Source organism: Galeopterus variegatus, unplaced genomic scaffold, assembly GCF_000696425.1.
Source record: "Galeopterus variegatus unplaced genomic scaffold, G_variegatus-3.0.2 Scaffold3721, whole genome shotgun sequence".
NCBI lineage: Eukaryota > Metazoa > Chordata > Mammalia > Dermoptera > Cynocephalidae > Galeopterus > Galeopterus variegatus.
In genome coordinates, this window is record NW_007729832.1 from 5,741 (window position 1) to 25,256 (window position 19,516).

At 47.7% G+C, this 19,516-nt stretch overlaps 1 pseudogene; it reads right to left on the bottom strand.

Moving 5' to 3' along the window:
* Positions 1 to 1,514: 1,514 nt before the first annotated feature.
* LOC103601399 overlaps positions 1,515 to 19,516 on the bottom strand; it is a 25,107-nt pseudogene continuing 7,105 nt past the window's right edge.

The window sequence follows — 19,516 nt, forward strand, 5'->3', positions numbered from 1 at the left end:
GTTGTGCTAGAATGTGGTCGCACCACATACGTCCTGAATGAGTAGGCCATGGAGCAGGTCTTAGAATGTTCTTCTGAGGCTACATGCCCAGAGCAGGGAGAGGCATCTACTGAGAAGCAGAATTAACAGGAGGAAAGAGCTTTGACCCTGAATGTCCTCTAGAACTACATCAGTGGTGACAAAAAGACAGTTTAGAAAAAAAGCTGCAGTTGAGATCGATGTGTGCTTTGTTCTGGAGAGAGAACACTATTTCTGGACCTTTCCTCTGGGGAGAACTCAGTTACATACATTGTGAAGGTGTAGAATTTTTTTATCCAGAAGGATCCGTTCAGCTACAGCAGGAAGTTAATTCACTCCCGGGAAGAGTTAACACATTTTCTCCGAGAGAGGAATCCTCTCATCCCACAGGCAGATCTGGCTCACCTCCCAAGACTCAGCAAGCAGAGCAACACCTACGTTACCTGGCATCAGGGATCCCACCTAAAAGGGTTTTCTAGTTTCTCCCTTAGGAGCCAGAGCTCCTGACAGTGGTATGCAAACTCTAGGGGGAATATAAACATTTCTAATATGCACCACCTGCATTCTTACAGCTTTAAATAGCATATTGGATCCACGATCGAACTTTTCCTTGGTGACTCAGGATGTTCATTATGAACAGCAGACTCTGCTGTGAGCTGCGATATAGTTATGCCCTCATGGCCTATTAATGCAGTGTTTTTAGATTCTAAGCAGACATTTGTTAGTGGGTTGTGAAGTAAATTTATCAGCATTTTTTTTTGAAAAGCGGAATAGAACAGAATAGAACACAATGAAACAGTCTGGAATAAAAAACATCAGAGTACATTGCACATAGCAAAAGTCAATCCTGTTTTTTGAAATTTCTATTTCAGTTATGTGTGTGTTTACTGGTTTCCAATGTAAAATGTATTACTGAGAGTTATTATCAAAAAAGTTTGCAGGGCCGAGCCCGTGGCGCACTCGGGAGAGTGCGGCGCTGGGAGCGCAGCAGCGCTCCCGCAGCAGGTTCGGATCCTATATAGGGATGACCGGTGCACTCACAGCGCTCACTGGCTGAGCGCGGTACAGCCAGTCTCAAAGAGGACAAAAAAAAAAAAAAAAAAAAAAAGTTTGCAAAACACTGTATTGTAAGTTATAAGATCCCTCAAACACATCCTTATGTACAATAAAGCAGTAAAAATGTTTGACCAAAACGCACAGTAAGAAATACACACACACACACACACACACACAGCATTTTATTAGAGAGTACTGCTATGTGTTAACTGTGTCCGCCAAAAGTACTGGAAACTTGACCCCCACTGTAACAGTGTTAAGAGGGTGGGAAATCCAATTAAGGCATTTAAAAGGTGGGGCCTTTAAAAGGTGATTAGATTGTGAGGACTGTGCCCTTGTGAACGAATTGATCCATTCATGGAGTAATGAGCATGGTTCTGATGGCTTTTTAAGGAGAGCAAGTGAGAAGTTTAGCTCTCTCTTGCTTAGGCTATTCTCACCACCATAATTTCCTGGTCATTATAGGACTCTGTAGAGTTCCCACTAAGAACAAGGTTCTCATCAGATGCACCTCCCAGACTATGGACTTCTGAGCTTTGAACTGTAAGAAGTAAATTTCATTTTATAAATTACTTTTTCAGGTATTCTGTTATAAGCAACAGAAACAGACTAATACAAGTATTTACCATTACTATAAAGATATACAATGATATTTCTATTTCTATTTCATTTTCTAAAGGTGCTGGTTACCCCAACTGAAATTCACTTCTGTCTAATAGGTTATGACCACAGTTTGAGAAACTGCTAGTCTTTTTTCTTTTTTAAAAAATTTCTCCTATCTCCTCCTCGGGAAGACATGCCATCTCTCCCTACAAACCAGGGAACTGCTACTTCTAGAAACACCCTGTGAAGTCCCCAGTACCTCTCGAAATCCCCCAGCCTCATTTGTTAGTCTGGTCCATCAGAACCACTGTCTTCCTGGGCTCATAAGTTTGTTCCCTCTGAAGGGCTGGGGTGTGCAGAGACTTTGTGGGTAAAGTAAGAGCATGTGGGCTTTTCCACCATCACCCACTTAAACTGGAATGGGCCATACATACCTAGGTGATTGGGATCCCCATCTTTGCACAGAAATGCCTGAGCAGCTTCCACAGATACACCTTGGTAAGTCAACAAGGGATCTGTGTCTTCGGAACACCTTGAAAATAAAGGCAGAGGGTGGACACCTCAGCCCTAGTGCTGCATTCTGGGAATTCATGTTGGTTTTCCAAAAGCTTCTTTGGAGAGTATCATTACCATTATTGAATGATGTCTTCCTGTCAAATGCTTGGTCAGGTAAGCCAAGACTGCGACACAGAGGATGTTTAAGTTTACTTTTGGTCCTGAGTAATCTCTAGGGTTGGCGGGGGCTGGGGAGTGGAGTCAGGCTAGTATGGACTAGCAAATACGCTGTATGCAAGATAATCATAATACCACTTGACCAGAAGGCCTACTGCGGCCCACTGCCATTGTGAGTGCTGGATATCCACACTTTCACACGCCCACAGTGACAGTGTGCCAGCCCTCTGTTAAGCACTTGACATGCACACTCTCATTTAATTTCCACAATAATTCTGTGCCATGAGAACCATTATTATCCCCAATTTACAGAGGAGGAAAACTGAGGCTCAGAGAAGTTAAATAGCTTGGGTAAGGCCGAGTATGTATGTCAGTGTCTCAACTCCAGTTCTCACTCCAAACTCTCACCTGCTCCCCACCCCCATGCCTCCCTGCACGTCTTCAGGAAAGTTCAAGAACAATCGAGGGAAAGTCCCAGAGACTGAGCCTTGGGTTAACTATTTGTACTGGAGTATTTCCTAAGTAATTTGATTCTTAAAAATAGCACCTTTTCTAATTACAAAAATAATACCTATTATAGAATATGTGACATATATACAAAAAATCCCAAAATATAACTAATTTGGTTTTCATGAACTAATCTACCTCACAGCAGTTTGGGGTGGAATCCTGGCATATTCACTGCCCAGGACCAAGTCTTCTCCAAGCACAGCTTACGATGGCAGACAGAGAGCCTGGCAGGGGTCTTGGACCCAGCACTTATGGTCCTGCTGGTTCTGCTCTGTGGCCCAGGAGGAGTACCAGGGGGCAGCCCAGGAGGAGCTTCAGCCACCTCCAGCATCTCCATCATCAGCCCCTCACACCTCTCAAGTAATGCCAACCCAAGTAAGCACGGGTTTTAACCGTCTCTGTTAAAGCCACGTGCTTGTATTGTAAATTCAGCTTCAAGAAGGCTGCTTCCAGCTTCTCCACCTCATTGCCACCCCGGTGCCTTTTGGGAGCTGTTGCTGCTTCCCCGTGGGTGGATGGGACAGGTGGAGGTGAGGAACAAGAACCACTATCAGAGATCCTGAAGGACCCCTCACTGTGGCTGCCTCCCCAGCCCACCTGTCTCTATTGGAGAAAGGCAGGTAGATGGTAGTGGTCCATCAAGGGACACTCACTGAGGACATTCCACATACGAAGTTATAAGCTAGGGAATTTGGGGTGAGGGCATTACAACCAGTTGAAAGACTCAGCCCCTCCCTATTTGTGGGGGCAGCCAGCTGACCCAGAAAGGGGGCTGAACTTACAGCCAAGCAACCCTGGGTGGGAATCCCATGCCACCCCTAGCTATGTGACCGGGGGCAAGCCGTGTAAACCCTCTGAGCTTCAGGCTTGTCCTCTGCAAAATGGGGGTTAGTAATGCCCACCTCCCAGAGTGCTGTGAGAGCACAGTGACTTAACACGTGCCGAGTACCTGGCTGGGAGCCTGGCACACGGAGGTGCTTGGGAAAGGCCGACTCCTTTTTACTTCCTCAAAATTCAATGGAGGATGTACGATCCTAGTAAGAAGGGGCGCCAGGGAGCCCAACAGGACAGGGGGCATAATGCACCCCGAAGTGGGGCACTAGCATGAGAAAGCACACAGGAGAACCTCTAAAGAGGAACCTCGGGGCAAGAGGGGCCCCCGCTTCTGAGCTACAAAGAAAGATCTTTTATGCTCAAGACAGGCGAAGAAATGACTCTGCCTTTTCTTCTTTAAAACATTTCCTGGGCATCCATTGTAAAAAGGACTGCAATAATTTTCACTAAAAGGCCAAATTGCTTTTACTTTCCTCATCCAAAGGTAATGAAAGTTCTGCAAAAATCCGATCTAGCAAATTCCACCCCCCGAGCCGCCATGTGGGCGAGCCCCAGTTCTGAGCACAGTCCAGCGGGAGCCTCTGAGCCGAGCTGTCAGGGGCACAGAGGGCACAGCGACTGCTGGGAAAGCGGGTGGCTAAAACTACCCACCCCCACTCTGTCAGGTGGAAATGAGTGCTGGCCTGCCAGCGGCGCTTGACACAGCCGGCCGGCCCTTCCTCCTGATGACTCTGCTTCAGGACAACATGGCCCCTTGGTTTTCCTCCGGCCTCAGCCCTGCTCCTCTCAGTGACCCCTGCTGGCTGCTCTCCCCTTCTCCTCATCCTCTTAATGCGGGGGGTCCCAGGGCACAATCCTGGGTCCTTTGCTGTCTCCACCTACTCCCGCCGTGATCTCATGCATGGCGTCCCCCCATGGTCTTCCCCATCCTAGTTCATGGCAAATCCATCCTGCAGAATGGAGGAGGGGAGAGTGGTTGTTTACACTGAGCCCAAGGCCTATCTTGTCACGCCGACAGTGGTACCACAGTCTTGCATCTCTAATGCCTGCAGTTCTAATGCCCACCTGGGGACTCCATGTGCAATCCTACCCATCTGGGCCACATGGGACATTGCTGTCTGAGGCTTTCAACCACTCCATATTACACTAACCCTCCCCAGCTCTGGCAGTCCAGGGCTGCCCTGGGTTGCTGACAGTACTGGGCAGGTCGCTCTCTACCTCTCACAGGGAGGGCAGCAGGTGTACAAAAGGGATCATGTGTTTTGGAGCCAGGTGGACCCAAGTTCAAATTCCAGCTCACCGTTCCTGCCTGGGTAAGCCACCTGGACCTCCAAAGCCTCAATCTCTTCATGTATAAAATGGGAATAATGCTGCTTACAACAAAAGAGTTGTACTGAGCTCCAAGGAAAATGCCTTGTGTCAAGTGCATAGCTCTGTGCCTGAACTCCTGGAAGTTCTGCAGCCTCCGCCCACAAAGGCCCGTTTGGGGAAATGGACCAAGCCCATCTCACTGCTCACCTTGCTTGACAGCATCTTCAACAAGCTTCTCGTGTAAGCTCAAGGCTCTTTGGTCAACAACTATGGAGACCTCCTTCTCCAAGGCCTGCAGGAAGACAGCCAGAGCAATGGCTCCCAGTGGGCCATCTGTCTCTTCCAGAGGCTCATGGTTGAAGTGTGTGGGGAACCCGGTGGAGATGAGCACGGAGCGGGTGTGGGACAGCGACAGAGGCCTTCAGCAGCTCATCTTTACAGAGCAGGTGCCCAATCCCCCGGTTGCCTGAAATCATTAGAATAAAATAAAATAAAATAAAATTACAAAATAAAGTAATTGTGTTTAAAGTAGAAACTTATGCTAAGAGTAGTTTGATTTGTTTATTTGCTTTGTTTTTTAAAAAAGTCAATTTGAGGGATGGGGCAGAGACTGGGAATTGCTCCCCAGAACACTTTTTCTTTCTTCCCCTTGGGCAGTGGAGGGTAACTGGTTAAATGGCTAACCAGCCTCCCTTACAGTTAGGTGTGGCCACAAGACTAGGTTCTCTCTGGACCATGAGTGACCTTCCACCTCCCTTGTGCACCTCCAGCCTCCTTCCCTTTTCCTGGGGCTGGAATGTTGACAGCTAGAGCTCCCTGCAAGTCACATGATGTGACGTCAGAGCTCCAGGGTGCCCAAGTGACTGTGTGGAACAGACCCCCCTTCATCATGACCCAGAACACTCACCCTGGAAGATCCACCCTGGACTGTTAAGGGAGAGGGGCATAAACTACTGTATTAGAGCAAAGCATCTTGGGGCTCTTTACAGCAGTTCAGAGCCCTAACTAATGTATAGGGGAATGTATAAGGAGGAAGGGAAATAGTACTTAGTTGGGGATTCCCCAAACAAGATCCTAAGACAAGGACTTGGGTGCAAGTATTTCAGTGGGAGGTGATCCCAGGAAACACAAGTCAGAAGATGGGGAGAGGGAAAGACCACTACAGGACTGTGAGTGAGCAAGTTAACTCTGCAGGGCACTGGAGCTCAGTCCTGCTTGAGATGCTCTAAGAAGCCGTGGGGTACACACCACCCACAGGCTCTTGTCCCCTACTGGGGGAAGGCACCCCCGGGCTGTGCCTGCTGTGGTGGAGGCGGCTCTGGAGGTCGGTACAGAGAAGGTGTCCTCAGCTGGAGGAGCAGAGACCTGGGCCTAAGGTGGCAGCTGCGGTGCTGGGAGCCACTCACCGCAGCTGCAGGTGAACCCCAGCAGGCCCAGCTGGGCAGCATGGCCTCCCGACTCTTACCACGCACCACTGTGCCTTTGTCCACACTCAGGTCACCTCAGAGCAAAACGATGCCCTCTGAAGGCAGAGTGTGACTCAGAACGTCCACCCCAGCAGTGGCTGAAATCAGAGGTGGGCCAGAGGGACGTGAAAGGACACTGGCTTGCAGTCTAGGTGCCTGGAGAAGATGGAGGACAGAGGGTTTGGGTTCCCGTTATGGAGGAATGGTTCCAGATTTAGAATCTGGAAACTTCCATTCCACTCAGTGCTGGCACATCGTAGCTGTGTGACCTTGTTCTCATCCCTTGACCTCTCTGAGCCTCCGTTTTCCTATGTGGAGAATGGGGGGTGGTCCAGGTGTAGGAAGCTGTGGGCACACGGCCTCTCACATACTGCTGGGGGCAGTTCTGTCTGGAAGGTGATTTGTATCTTAGATTTACACATTCCACCGGAGCCAGCAATTCACTTCTAGTATTCAGTATTCCTAACAAAGTAACATAGGTATGCACCCAAAGTTAGGTATAAGGATGTTTGCTGTAGCATTGTTTATAGTGTCAAATAATAGGATATTGGGCCAGCCCGGTGGCGCACTGGAGAGTGCGCCACTTGGGAGTGCGGCAGTGCTCCCGCCGAGGGTTTGGATCCCATGTGGAGATCGGTTCCCGCTCACTGGCTGAGCACGGTGCGGGCGCAACACTGAGGGTTGCGATCCCGTTGCCGTCCCCAGTATGGGCGCGACACCAAGGGTTGCAATCCCGTTACCAGTCAGTAAAAAAAGACAAAAAGGAAAAAAAAATCGCTCACTGGCTGAGCACGGTGCGGGCGCAACACTGAGGGTTGCGATCCCGTTGCCGTCCCCGGTATGGGCGCGACACCAAGGGTTGCAATCCCGTTACCAGTCAGTAAAAAAAGACAAAAAGGAAAAAAAAAAATAGGATATTAATAAAATAGTGGAATGTTCGTAAATTCAGTTCTATGCGGACATTAAAAAGGATGTTGTAGAAGACCATTTCATGACATGGAAAATGTTCACAATATATTAAAAAGTGAAAAAAGCAAGCCCTAAAATAGTATCACCTTATGATTCCAGAACATATATACACGTGTGCACAAGTCCAAGACGGAAGAAAAAGATTTCAGGGGCAACTAGCAAACTGCTAATCTTGGTTAATTGTGGTGAGATTCTGGTAAGTTTTATTGCTTCTTCAGTTTCATATATTCTCTGATGCATCTACAATGAACATGAAGTACTGTTGATGAAAGGGGAGAGAAATAACAATATTTTTAAGGAAAAAAATTGTGATGTAAGCTATTTCGTAGGGTGTGGTGAGCACCAAGGGAAAGAAGAAGGACGAGACAACTTGGTCAACCGTAAGCAGGACATACATTCACGATGACTTTACTGCCGGTGCATAGATCACTACTACAGACCCTGGACTGCATGTGCTCCAGGCACCTCCAGTGCAAGCCAACGTCCTCTCAAACATGACTGAGTGGTTGCATTATTATGCCCAGTGAGTAAAGCTCTGTACACTTCCGTTGATCTTACATCTGCTTATTTAATATAGTGGGAATCAAAAGTGTCTGCTGTTCTCAAGGATTAAAGATGGTCCTTAACAGACAATATTGGCATATCCAGACAGTCATAAATCTGCCCTCCCCTGAGCCGCATGCTTCAAGCCACGACTCACAGTCTGCACGCGCACTGAAGGGCGGTGGTGTGGGTGACCTCTTGGATCATCTTTATTAAGCAATGGGTGTACCACGTCTGCAGGAAATTTACTTCCCAATTACTTTTTTATCTAAGCTAATGGCAGAGTTGATAACTGATCTTCCCCCATGACCCTGACCTAAGTGGGAGAACCATCAGCCTGGGTGAGAGTGTTTGTTAGGGAGAAAGTGTTGAAAAAATATTTTTTTAAATATCCACCCAGGAGATCAACTATGTAAGAGACTCTAGGTAAATACACAGCCACAAGCAAGTGTCCTAGAAGATGGATCTGTGGTGGGCATATATCCCAAATTTACTGTTTGTTTGTATGTAAAGGAAACCATATTCTCTGCAAAATGAATGAATGAACAACCTAACAGAAAAACAAGCAAAGAGCTGCGTCCGGTGGTTTAGCAGGAAGCTTAGTTACTACAAATCCCCGTCACTGCAGGACAACTGTCCATGCTCTCAGCCCCGTGGAGAGAATCGGACGTTTCTATGGCTCTCCTGAACTGCCACATTCTCCACCACGGTGTTGGCCAGTGACACTCTGCTCTATGGCCCTGCCCAAGTGTTCTCTAAATAGTCACTGGAATCAGCTCTGTCTGGGTCTTGGGAGTCTGGCCAAGTGGGTTAACCTCCCCAGGTTGGCCTCACCCCTGTGTTCTCCATGGAGGTCCACCACCATCAATCCAGGTATCTGCTTGAGTCAGGTGGGCTAGCAGGGAGGCCACATTTGCCTTCTCCAGACATTCCAGAGGCAAAGGGTGGTTAGACCCCAGGTTTAAGAACACAGCCCATGAAAAGGTGCAGAAGACGGAGTGGAATATGAGCCAGGAGACACTGGAGCACTCTTACTGCCCGGGTGAGACTGTGACATACCATTTAGACTCAGATTCTAATTTAGCCAACATTTATAAATCATGAACTTTGGAGTCAGCAGACATTGGGTTCAAGCTCTGCCCCAGCCACCTACTAGGTATGTGGACAAGGGCAAGTTTCTTAACCTTATGTGCCTCAGTTTCCTCATCTGTTAAATAAATTTAATAATAGCTGCCCCGGAGACATTGAGAGAATTTAACTAGATAAACATGTAAATGCTTTCAGCTTGATGCCAGCACAGTAAAACTCAGTAGGTGATAGCTATTGCTCTTATTACCTGTCACAACCCCAAGAGAGAGGTATAAATTCTTATGACTCCTATTATACTGATGAGGAAGCCAGAGGTCGAGTCTTCACTGTAATTCCCTCAGCAGCGTTTGCCAACAAATGAATTGAATTCACCTCGCACAACAGCAAGTGAAACAGCACTCCCTGCTGGCCACCTGGGATTAGAAATTAGGCTCTTAAATGAAGATGCATCTGGAAGTTAAAGGCCCCGCAACCAGCTTTCAGCAAACCCCTTCCTCATTGGAATCAGCAGACCTTCTAGAAGATTCCACCAGCCCTGTTCCATGTCTAGAAAACCAGCAGCTGGCAAACCACAGAAGAACTGCCCCTTCTCCGAGAGGCAACATACAATACACAGGTTGGTTGCAAACTGCTGTGAAGCTGTAGTATAGGATCCTGCCCCACCGGGACCCCCGAAGGAGAAGCATCCAGCTCTCACCCCCCCCCCCCTGCTGCTTAGTGTGTATATATATATATATATATATATATATATAAACTACCCTATGCCCAGCCCCAGGGCCATGGCACAAAAGGGAAAGATTAGAGACATTATTAAATACACGTGTAACTTTATAAATGATGGCAGTTGCCCACCTAGGAGCCATTCTCCCTTTTTTTTCTTGCCTACCTAACCCCATTTGGTTCTGGATGGCAATGTGTCCAAAGAACAAACTCACCAAAGTCCTTCTCATGTTAAGTGTTGAAATTTAGAACAATAACAGAAAAAAGCCATAAGGAAGAAAACGAAAATCATACATACTACTACTACCTGGAGATCATCAATGTCAGCACTTTGGTGCATTTACTTCTAGCCTTTTGGGGATTCATATATAGTGTAAACATTTAAAAAATAGGACTGTGGGTAGTTTGCATCCTGCCTTTGTTATTGAATGTTACATTAGAGATGGATTTCTCCAGGTCATTAAGGTGTGCATGCTTTGTTTCCTACCTGGGTCTACTGCAATGACAGTCTCCAGTTCTCTGATCTTCTGAGCCACTGAAGCTGATGCAATGCTGTAGTGCAAAGGATCCTGGGAAATGTGACAGACCTCTGGAAATTCTCTCAGGGTTGAGACAACTGGCTGAAGCCTTTGTGTCCTTCAGATTGGTCATAACTGTGTAGCCTGGCATGCTGGTGAAAGCCAGTGGGGCCTCTAAAACACACAACAGGAGTCACTGAGCCCAGCACGTCATCAAGCCCAGTCCATTGTCATCTAGCCCACTGTTGACGGGAGAGATGGCATCCCTGCACTGACTCTGCCAACAGCACTCCCTGCACTGCTCGCTGACACCAAGGTCAGAACAAGCTGGCTTGCGGCTCAGTCAAGTTCCATCTAAACAGTTGCCTCCAATTTTTAGGAAAGTGAAGACGAGTTTGAGTATGGGAAAAGAAGTAAGGTACAGTCCCAGCTAGAGTTACATCTCTAGGAGTTTCCATCAACTTAATCCATGGATATCAGAAAATATTTACTGAACTCCTGCAATGCATGAGACCAGCTTGCTTTACTTCCCAGCAAATGTTAGATCTGGTAACTTCTGTGAATGCAGTTTCTATTTTTCTCGCAGCACTTCTATTTTACTTTGGTTTATGCTAGTTTTGTTCTTTGTGCTACTAGATGATGGGCATATGCACTCTGGCATAGTTATTAAGAAGTGGCTTTAGCATGGCAAAGGCACTTGAGTTTGAGATGCAAATTTATCCTCTGTAAACCTGTTTCCTCAACTATAAAGTAATGATAAGGCCTCATGTGGTTGCTGTCAGAACCAAATTAGAAAATGCACATATAAGTGTTTAGCAAAGTGCCCAACACAGAGTAGGCCCTCAGTAGACAATGGTCTGCATTACCAACATAGGCGCTAGGTCTCCCTCATTCTTATGTCCTTGTGGCTGGCTCATTAGGAGGCTAATCCTTACTATACTTACTTTACCTCTTCTGCCTTCTTCAGTGTCACTATCATCCAGAGTCCTCTAACTCCACGCAGCTATCAGTGCTTATTCATCTCAGAATCCCACATGCTGCCTTGCACATAGTAGGTGTCCAATAAATGCAGATGTGAGTGAGTAAATAACAATGTCTGGGATTTCACAGAAACAGTGAAATTTCTTAGATTCAATAGAAAGCCACAGTCAGCCAACAGTTCAAAAGGAAAATCTACTAACAGATACATAGCTTTTGGACGTGATGTGCGAGGGGAAGAGCTAATGATCTGATGAATGCATTTGTTGTTTTTCTATGTTTTGGATGGCACCTAAAATCGGTCACTCTAAAGCCAAGGAACACATCAGAACAGTCGGCTCAGAACTTAACACGAGGTTTTGCCCCCATAAGTTGGGAGGTGTGCAGCAAATAATTTATTGCTAATCGAAGTCCTATGTTTTGGATGGCACCTAAAATCGGTCACTCTAAAGCCAAGGAACACATCAGAACAGTCAGCTCAGAACTTAACACGAGGTTTTGCCCCCATAAGTTGGGAGGTGTGCAGCAAATAATTTATTGCTAATCGAAGTTGGAATATTAAAGTTTGAGAGTGATCCAAGGTTGTCCCTGAGCAATAATGTCATTTGTTCTCATTTACAATAGAATATGCTATGGCCGTCGGCACTGCAGGGCTGGAGTGTTCTGGGATGCCCATGGCAGTGAGACCTCAGTGATGAGACCACTGTGCTCAGGGATGTTTACTGCACGTGTGTGGATATGTGGACATACATGTCCATGCCCACACTCAGAAATGACCAGAAGCTCCCTGAGGACTCTGTCATGCCTCTGCAGCGTTGTATTCCCAAGATGTGGGCCCATGCCTGGCACATAGCAGGTGCTCGATTCATGTACGTTAAGTAAACAAATGAACAGGATCCATGGATCTTTGCATCTATGCCTCATCACTACATTAGAGATAATCTTTCCCTGTCATGAAGCCATTCTGATAGCTAAACTCTCATGAATGCTTTCAAAGTAAATTAAAATACCACAAAATTCTCTATAGTGCAAGTGTGGCTGACCTGGCCAGAATTTTCCAGTGTCTATGACAATGGGCCACAGTAATTATTTTTTTCTTCACGTTTCTATCACACTCCCATCTTACTGTGAGCTGATGGGGCGCCCTCGTGTGTCTCCTCATTGGAATATCACCCATGGCCTTTGAAACAATGTACGGCCAGTCGTGATTTCAATCACCTTGCAAATATCATGGGAAATGGTTTGTTTAGTTATGTTTCTTGGCTTCACCCCTGTTTTCAAGACCTCACCAATCTCCAGAATGTCTCAAAAAGTCAAGCTAAAGGTTGGTCCTTCAGTTAGAATGGGCTGTGAGGCTTTAGCAGATAGAAATGTATTTAATCAAAGCCTATTTGAGCTATAGGACAAACTGTTCTGGCGATTAAAAGAAGGAAACCAGAGAGGTAGTCATTGTGGGCTGTAGGCCTGTGTTTCGTGTTTTGTGTTATGACTTTATTTTTTCAATCATTGTTCTGTAAGGCTAGGCTTTCAAGAACCAGTGACCTGCCGGGCTCCATCTTAGGTGACAGTCATTGCCCCCTTCTGTCCCAACATACTGCAGCTGCTGACAGCCTCAAGACTGGCCAGCTGAGAAGGCCGGAACACTGCAACATCCCCTGGCTGGCACTCTACAGGATCCCCGCAGTCAGGCTTGGAAAGTTCTTTGATTCCCAACAGCTCAGCAGGTAGAAAAAGAAAACGTAATTCCCTTGGCAGGGACCCTCAAAGTAGGACACAGTGAGTAGTTGATGGTTCTTTCTCTAAAAGGAGCTCTAGTCACAGAAGTATTTTAATGGTATTTGAGGAGGAGGAGAAGGAGAATGAGAACTGAGGACTTAGCAGCTTGAGACGCTCCATAACTTACTGTCCTTGTTGAGTGGTATAGTTCAGAACACGGGATCTCAAATTCCATGGTGTGCATTTAGCCCAATACTTTCATTGTACACATTGTTAACAAAGTCAGCATTTATGAGTTTATTTTGATGTAGACTGAGTCACATTACACAGACCGAAACTCTGTTGCTTGACCACCAACAGCGTCCCTGACCTTGGCCAGCCATCAAAGTGCTGATGAAGACAGCAAAGATGGATATATTGGGCCCAACCCATCCACACTAAAGATAAAACAATTCAGCAGACACTTCCTGGTAGATGGTCCTGAGGTCATCTTTCTCTGATGAAGGCTGCAAGTGATGATTGTGTTTTTACAGGATGCCAGGTTTTGTCTGATTTTGATTGTTACATAGCTGAGCAAGTTCAGGTGCACTGGACTCTGACTCACCCATGACCCGATCCCAAGCTTTCATCAAGCCCTCTGAGAGCCTCCAAGAGGCCTGGGAAGCTTCCAGATTCTAGCCCTTCCTTCTCGGATCTGTTCACTCAGTCTCAGATTGAGTTAGTACACTGGGGAGCAATGGATTTCAGTTTGAATTAACATTTGGAACAAATCCTTCTCTGGTCCAAATATGCCACTGAAAAGCGGCCCAGATTAAAGGCTGCTTTGATCTCAAATCTTGGGACAAAGACACCTGCCACCAATCTCTGCTTCCCCCACCCCAGTTTCATTTGAAGTTCACGGGAACTTTATGTTCATCAAAAACCTCCAGTGGGTGAGGCTGGCTATTTGACCAAGTGTGGTGCCTTTAAACCTAACTTAGCCCTGATGCTGCTGCTGGGCTTGTGAGCCTTGTCCAGGGCCTTGATCCCCAGGGACCCTGGAAAAGATGAGGACAAGCCGTGGGAGCACAGGAACACACCAAGTTCCTGTCTGCTTCTCAGGTTCACGCCCAAGACAGGCTGTTGGAGTCATGGACAAGAGCAGACACTGACCCGGATCGCCCATGTGAACGGGCCGTCCATGCTCATCCCCGGTGGAGCAACTGGCCTGTACCAGCCTTCCTAGCTTGTCCTTGGGAATGGGCCTCACTGTGACCACCAGAGGGCAGTAAAAGCCAGCAATGGTGGCACAAGGCACTGTCGTCTGACAAAAAAAATCAAGTGAAAAATGTTAAAATAAAAAATGGAATTAGCACAGATCTGAGCCCTGAGCACCAAGAGTTCAAGGCAGCTGAATGAAGGAGGCCATTTTTATAACAGTAGCTGTTATAAAAAATATAGCTTCTACTTTTATGTGACACAGAGATGGGGAAGTTTGCTGGTAATTATTGGTCTAAAATAAGGAATCTTAAATTTTTATGTGCCATGAACCCCTTTGGTAGCCTGGTGTAGCTATGGACTCCCAGTCTAAGAACACTTTTAACTGCATAAAAGAAAATGCAGAGGATTCCAAAGGAAACCAATTACACTGCCAATGCAGTTATCAAATTATGGGAAAACACTATGCAGCAGTACATGCGCTTCTTTGTTAGCTTAAGGAACAAGACGGCAGATTTACTACCATTGAAATGTTGAAGTAGCAATCAACACTGCCTATAGGAGGATACTTCTGAGATAGCAAGAAGAACCGTCATGTGATTTAAAGATACCTGTGATTTCTTTTGGCAGCCACAAAGTCACAGGGTCTGCTGATATGACGGCCGTTTGTTGCGTACATTCATTATTGAAGGAAATGCTAAATTTCAGTTTGAGGTTATGAAAATAAAAAATGTAATTTCTTTCCCATCCAATTTCATGGCCCCTCTGGCTTTTGTCCACAGACTCACGGGGCCGGTGGACCCCAGGTGAAGAAGCTCTGGGAGAACCAGAGGCAGAGGCAGGCAAGGGAGGGGAACATGGCAGGAAGAGCTGGGGTCCCCTCTGACTCTGGATTCATACAAGGAGAGAAGCCTGTCCTGGGAACCACCAAGCCCTGCCTCGCTTCTTCTGCCTTATTAGAAGTTGCCCAGGATGATCTGTGTGACTTTCACTGGTGCTGTCCCCCCACCCACCATGGTTTCCAGTCCCTGCAGTGAGGCTTATGGAAGATTTAGGACATGGTCAGGACTCTAGTCCACTGGGACAGCCTTGGCTGCCACCTGCAGGGCTTGTTGTTACCACCCTGGTGGCAGCAGGATGAAACCTCAGTGTGCCTGCCAGCAGGGAGAGGGCACACACCAGGCCACTCACAGGGCCAGGCAGTGCTCCCTGTCTGGGGGCTGCTTCATCCCATCAAGGCTGCCAATGGAATCCAAGAAGGTGCCTGGCCACCTCGACCAGGAGCCAAGGGGCACTGGGGTGCCATGGAGAAGTAACAACGGCCCCCACTGTGGGCCCACACTTGCCTCTCTCTGCAGAGCATCATTTAATCGTCACACCTCCATTGACATTTTATAGATAGGAGCCAGGAGTTCTGGTTCCAGCCTGGCTTTGGGACCTGGGCAAATCCCTGTCTCTCTCTGGGCCTCAGATTCCTCATCTAAAATGAGAGGCTGTGAATGACGGGCCACAAGGCCCTTGCAGCTCCTGCCTGCTACCAATGATGATATGTTCTAGAGCCAGACCCTACTAGAGCCAGACCCTGCCTGGAGCCGCGGCCAGCAGCTGCAGTTCCACCCCACCCTCCCCTAGCTGGGGCTCAGATGCACACATGAAAGGCCGCACAGCCTGTGGTCAGCCTTGCTGCTGATCAGAGGAAGCTCGGGCCTCTCTGGCAGGAACCCTAACCAGAACATTTTAATAAATGTCCCAGAGCCCTAGATGACATCTCCAATCTGAGTCCTCCATAAATAAATAAACATGGCTGTTTGCGTTGGCTGACCATTGATCTAGCAGAGTGAATTCTCAAACTTTACCAAAAACTGTGCAGGAAGTAGGATGAGGGAATCCAGTTCTTTCACCTTGACAAGTTAGGGCTGGAAGAAAACCTCAGAGGCACAGCGGGGAGGCAGCGCCTAACAGCAGGCACGTCCCAGGAGAGGCCTCCTGGCTGTGCTGTGGGCGTGACCACCAGTGGCCACCTCCAGCCAAGAGCATGACCCAGCTTTCTGGACAGAGACACAACACAGTAGCTAGTGGCCTGGCCAAGGCTGTGCCACAAATCCCTGGGCGTGAGCCAGGCACATTCTCCCTGAGACAATGCTCACTCAAGCCAGGGGAGGATTTTCAAAAATCTCACTGAGGGGGCCCTAAATTAAAGGAGCCAGACAAATTCCAAGCAGGTTTGGTTTACACAGCCACCATGAACCAACAAGAAGGACCACACTGGGTTCTCACAGCAGTCCCAGACATGGGCCCAAGAAAGGCTGGCTCAGAGAGGTTGACCGTTTGTCCTGGATTACACAGCTAGAAAGTGGCTGAGCTGGGGCTAGAGCTTAGGTCTTCTGTCTCCTGTGTCAGTGTTCTCTCCCTCCCAATAACAAGGAAATACAAGTCAATCCACCCTTCAAGCCATTCTGCCCTTACAGGTTGTGTCCGTACCTTGTATGCGCCCCATGCGGCTGGGACCTGCTGGGTCTCTTCTGGGGAGCCCCACCTTCTCCAAGGCTTCTTCCAGGGAGAAGCTGCAGCACAGGACAAAGGCTACCATGTCCTTCAGCTGCTCCGAGTACTCTTCCAGCAAGGTCACACTGCCCATGCAGGTGCCAAACTCGTATTTCCAGAACTGGGGACAGCCTGTCCTGGGGACACAAGGGAAAGCTCACAGGCCTCCAGACTCTCAATATGACCCCTGACAATGCACCTGTTAGAAGGACTGGGGAGAGAAAAGAGGACATCTAGTGCTGAAATTTCAAGCATTGGCCCCGAGGTAGCGTATATAATATCAGCAGGGGGCCTTGCTGGCATCCTTCAAATCTGATGGGATCGGAAACTATTAAATCAGCACGTGTATAATGCAGCCCCCCCTCCTACCCCATTATACGTCCTATAAGCTCAACCCAAAATCAGCCAAGCCAGCCCGAAAAATACAGTGGTATTTTCTCTTCCATGGAAGTGAGGACAGCAGACCAAAAGGGACAGAGGAGCAGCACGTGTATAATGCAGCCCCCCCTCCTACCCCATTATACGTCCTATAAGCTCAACCCAAGATCAGCCAAGCCAGCCCGAAAAATACAGTGGTATTTTCTCTTCCATGGAAGTGAGGACAGCAGACCAAAAGGGACAGAGGACGTGTGTCTGGAGGAACCTCTCAGTGCTAGCAGTGGGTGAGGCCCCTCCCCCTCCCTAGAGAAATTCTCCTGTAGCGTTGAAAGACTTCTCTGGTGACAAACCTATTCTTCTCTCTCTCCAAAATCACTTTCTGAGCAGTTCCTCCACACCAGGCACATGCTAGGTGATGGGGCTGTAGGGATGGAGAGGATACCGTCTCAACCCTTGAGGAACTCGTAATCCTATGTTAGTAGATGAGACTAGATTGAAAACAGATACTTGCAATACAGAGAAATAAATGTTAACAGTCTAGGCAGAGGATTGACACAGAGAAGGCAGAAATCCATTTTCTCCTACAAAGGAGGAGGCACTGGGTTTTGAGGCATGAATAGGAGTTTGCCGGTTGGACAAAGAGGAAAGCACATCTGGGCAGAGGGGGCAGTATGTGAAAGTGTGGACGCATCAAGCATGTGGCCCAGTGGAGGATCTGCTCTTGGAGTCTCCAGGTTGGCAGCACAGGAGGCACCAAAGGAAAATGTAAAGGAGCAACCGTGGGCCCAGGTGGGGTCTCTTCTATCCCTGGAGTCCACAAAATGATAATGACGGAGCGTTCCTGGGGAGCTTTCTGTCTGAGGAGAGGGTGGGGATAACTGGAGTGTCAGGGTGCAGGAGAGACACCGAGCTGGGGCCAGGTCACCACCGTCTTGAGATCAGGCTAAGGTGCAAGCTGCAGAATTTTAAGTAGGAGAGTCACAGGATTGGATTTAGACTTAGAAAAAGTCACTCTGGTGGGAGAGTAGAAGGTGGGGGAAGGAGGTGGGAGGAGAGGGTGAGACTAGGGCAAGGACACCAGTTAAGATGTGTGACAGTCTAGGCGAGGGCAGGTGTGAGCCTGAGCTGTACAGCGCACTTAAGAGGGGTTACGGAAGCAAAACCAGAACCAGAGGAGCCACGTATTGGGTATGTTTCAGTTTGAAAGTCTGGGGGAACATTCACCACAATATAGTCTATCTCTGGGTATTGGTGTTTTATTTTCTGCTTCATCATGTGCGGGCAGCTTTCTGATGCGTGATGCATGGAAGGATGGCCATGCCAGTGGGATTTCTCCAAGGCTGGACTTTCTCCATGATCCCAAAGATTTTACCCGAGGCAGGGGCAGGGGACAGGAGATAGGGGAAGAAGTGGGTACTGTGGGAGGGTGGCTTATTCCTGAGCAACAGTCATCAGTGAGGCTCCATGCCAGGTAATGTAGGGTCCCCAAGGCTGGACAGACAAGTCCGTGATGACAGAGATGCCTGGCCACAGTGTCAGGCCACTAACAAGCTTTAATCCCCAGTAGCCCAGGCTTTTTACCTGGTGTCTGGGACAGCGCCTAGGGCAGGCAGCATCCACTTTTCTGGCTCGCTTTGGCCCAGCAGGGGCAGAGGACCAGTGCTGGCCCGGCAGAACCTTTCCAAGGCTGGAGCAAGGGGCCTGGGCAGGACCACCACACTGGCTGGTCTGAGCCATGGGTTTGGTGGGAGAAAGGGCAAAGGTGCAATCAGTTGCCTCTTGGCAGACGCTTTTACACTCAACTTTTGATTAAAGCATTACATACACGCAGAAAAGTGTGCATAAGTGCACAGCATGATGAATTTTCACAAAATGAACACAGCCATGTAACCAGCACCCAGATCAAGAACCAACAGCCACTATCCTGGCTTCTAATCCACCTATTACCTTTGCCTGTCCTTGGACTTCCTATATAGAATCATACATTATGTGTCTTTTAAGTCTAGCTTCTTTCATTCAACAATATGTTTGGGAGAGTCATCCATATTATTGCCTTTAATAGTAGTCAGTTCTTTCTCCTTGCTGTGTGGCATATTAGTGCAGTATTTACCCAATCCTATTGCTGATGAGCATTTGAATAGTTTCTACTTTGGGATTATTATGAACATGCTTCCACAAACATTTTAGCACACCCATTTTGGGGCACGTGTATATGTGCATTCCTGTTTGTCATATACCTGGGGTCAAAGAGTATATCTATGTTCTGCTTTAGTAGACGCTGCCCAGCAGTTTACAAAGTGGTTGTAACCAGTGCACGCTCCCACCGGGGGGTGTGTGTCTACACATTTGGTATGGCCTGTCTTTTTCATTCTAGCCATTCTGGCAGGTATGTAG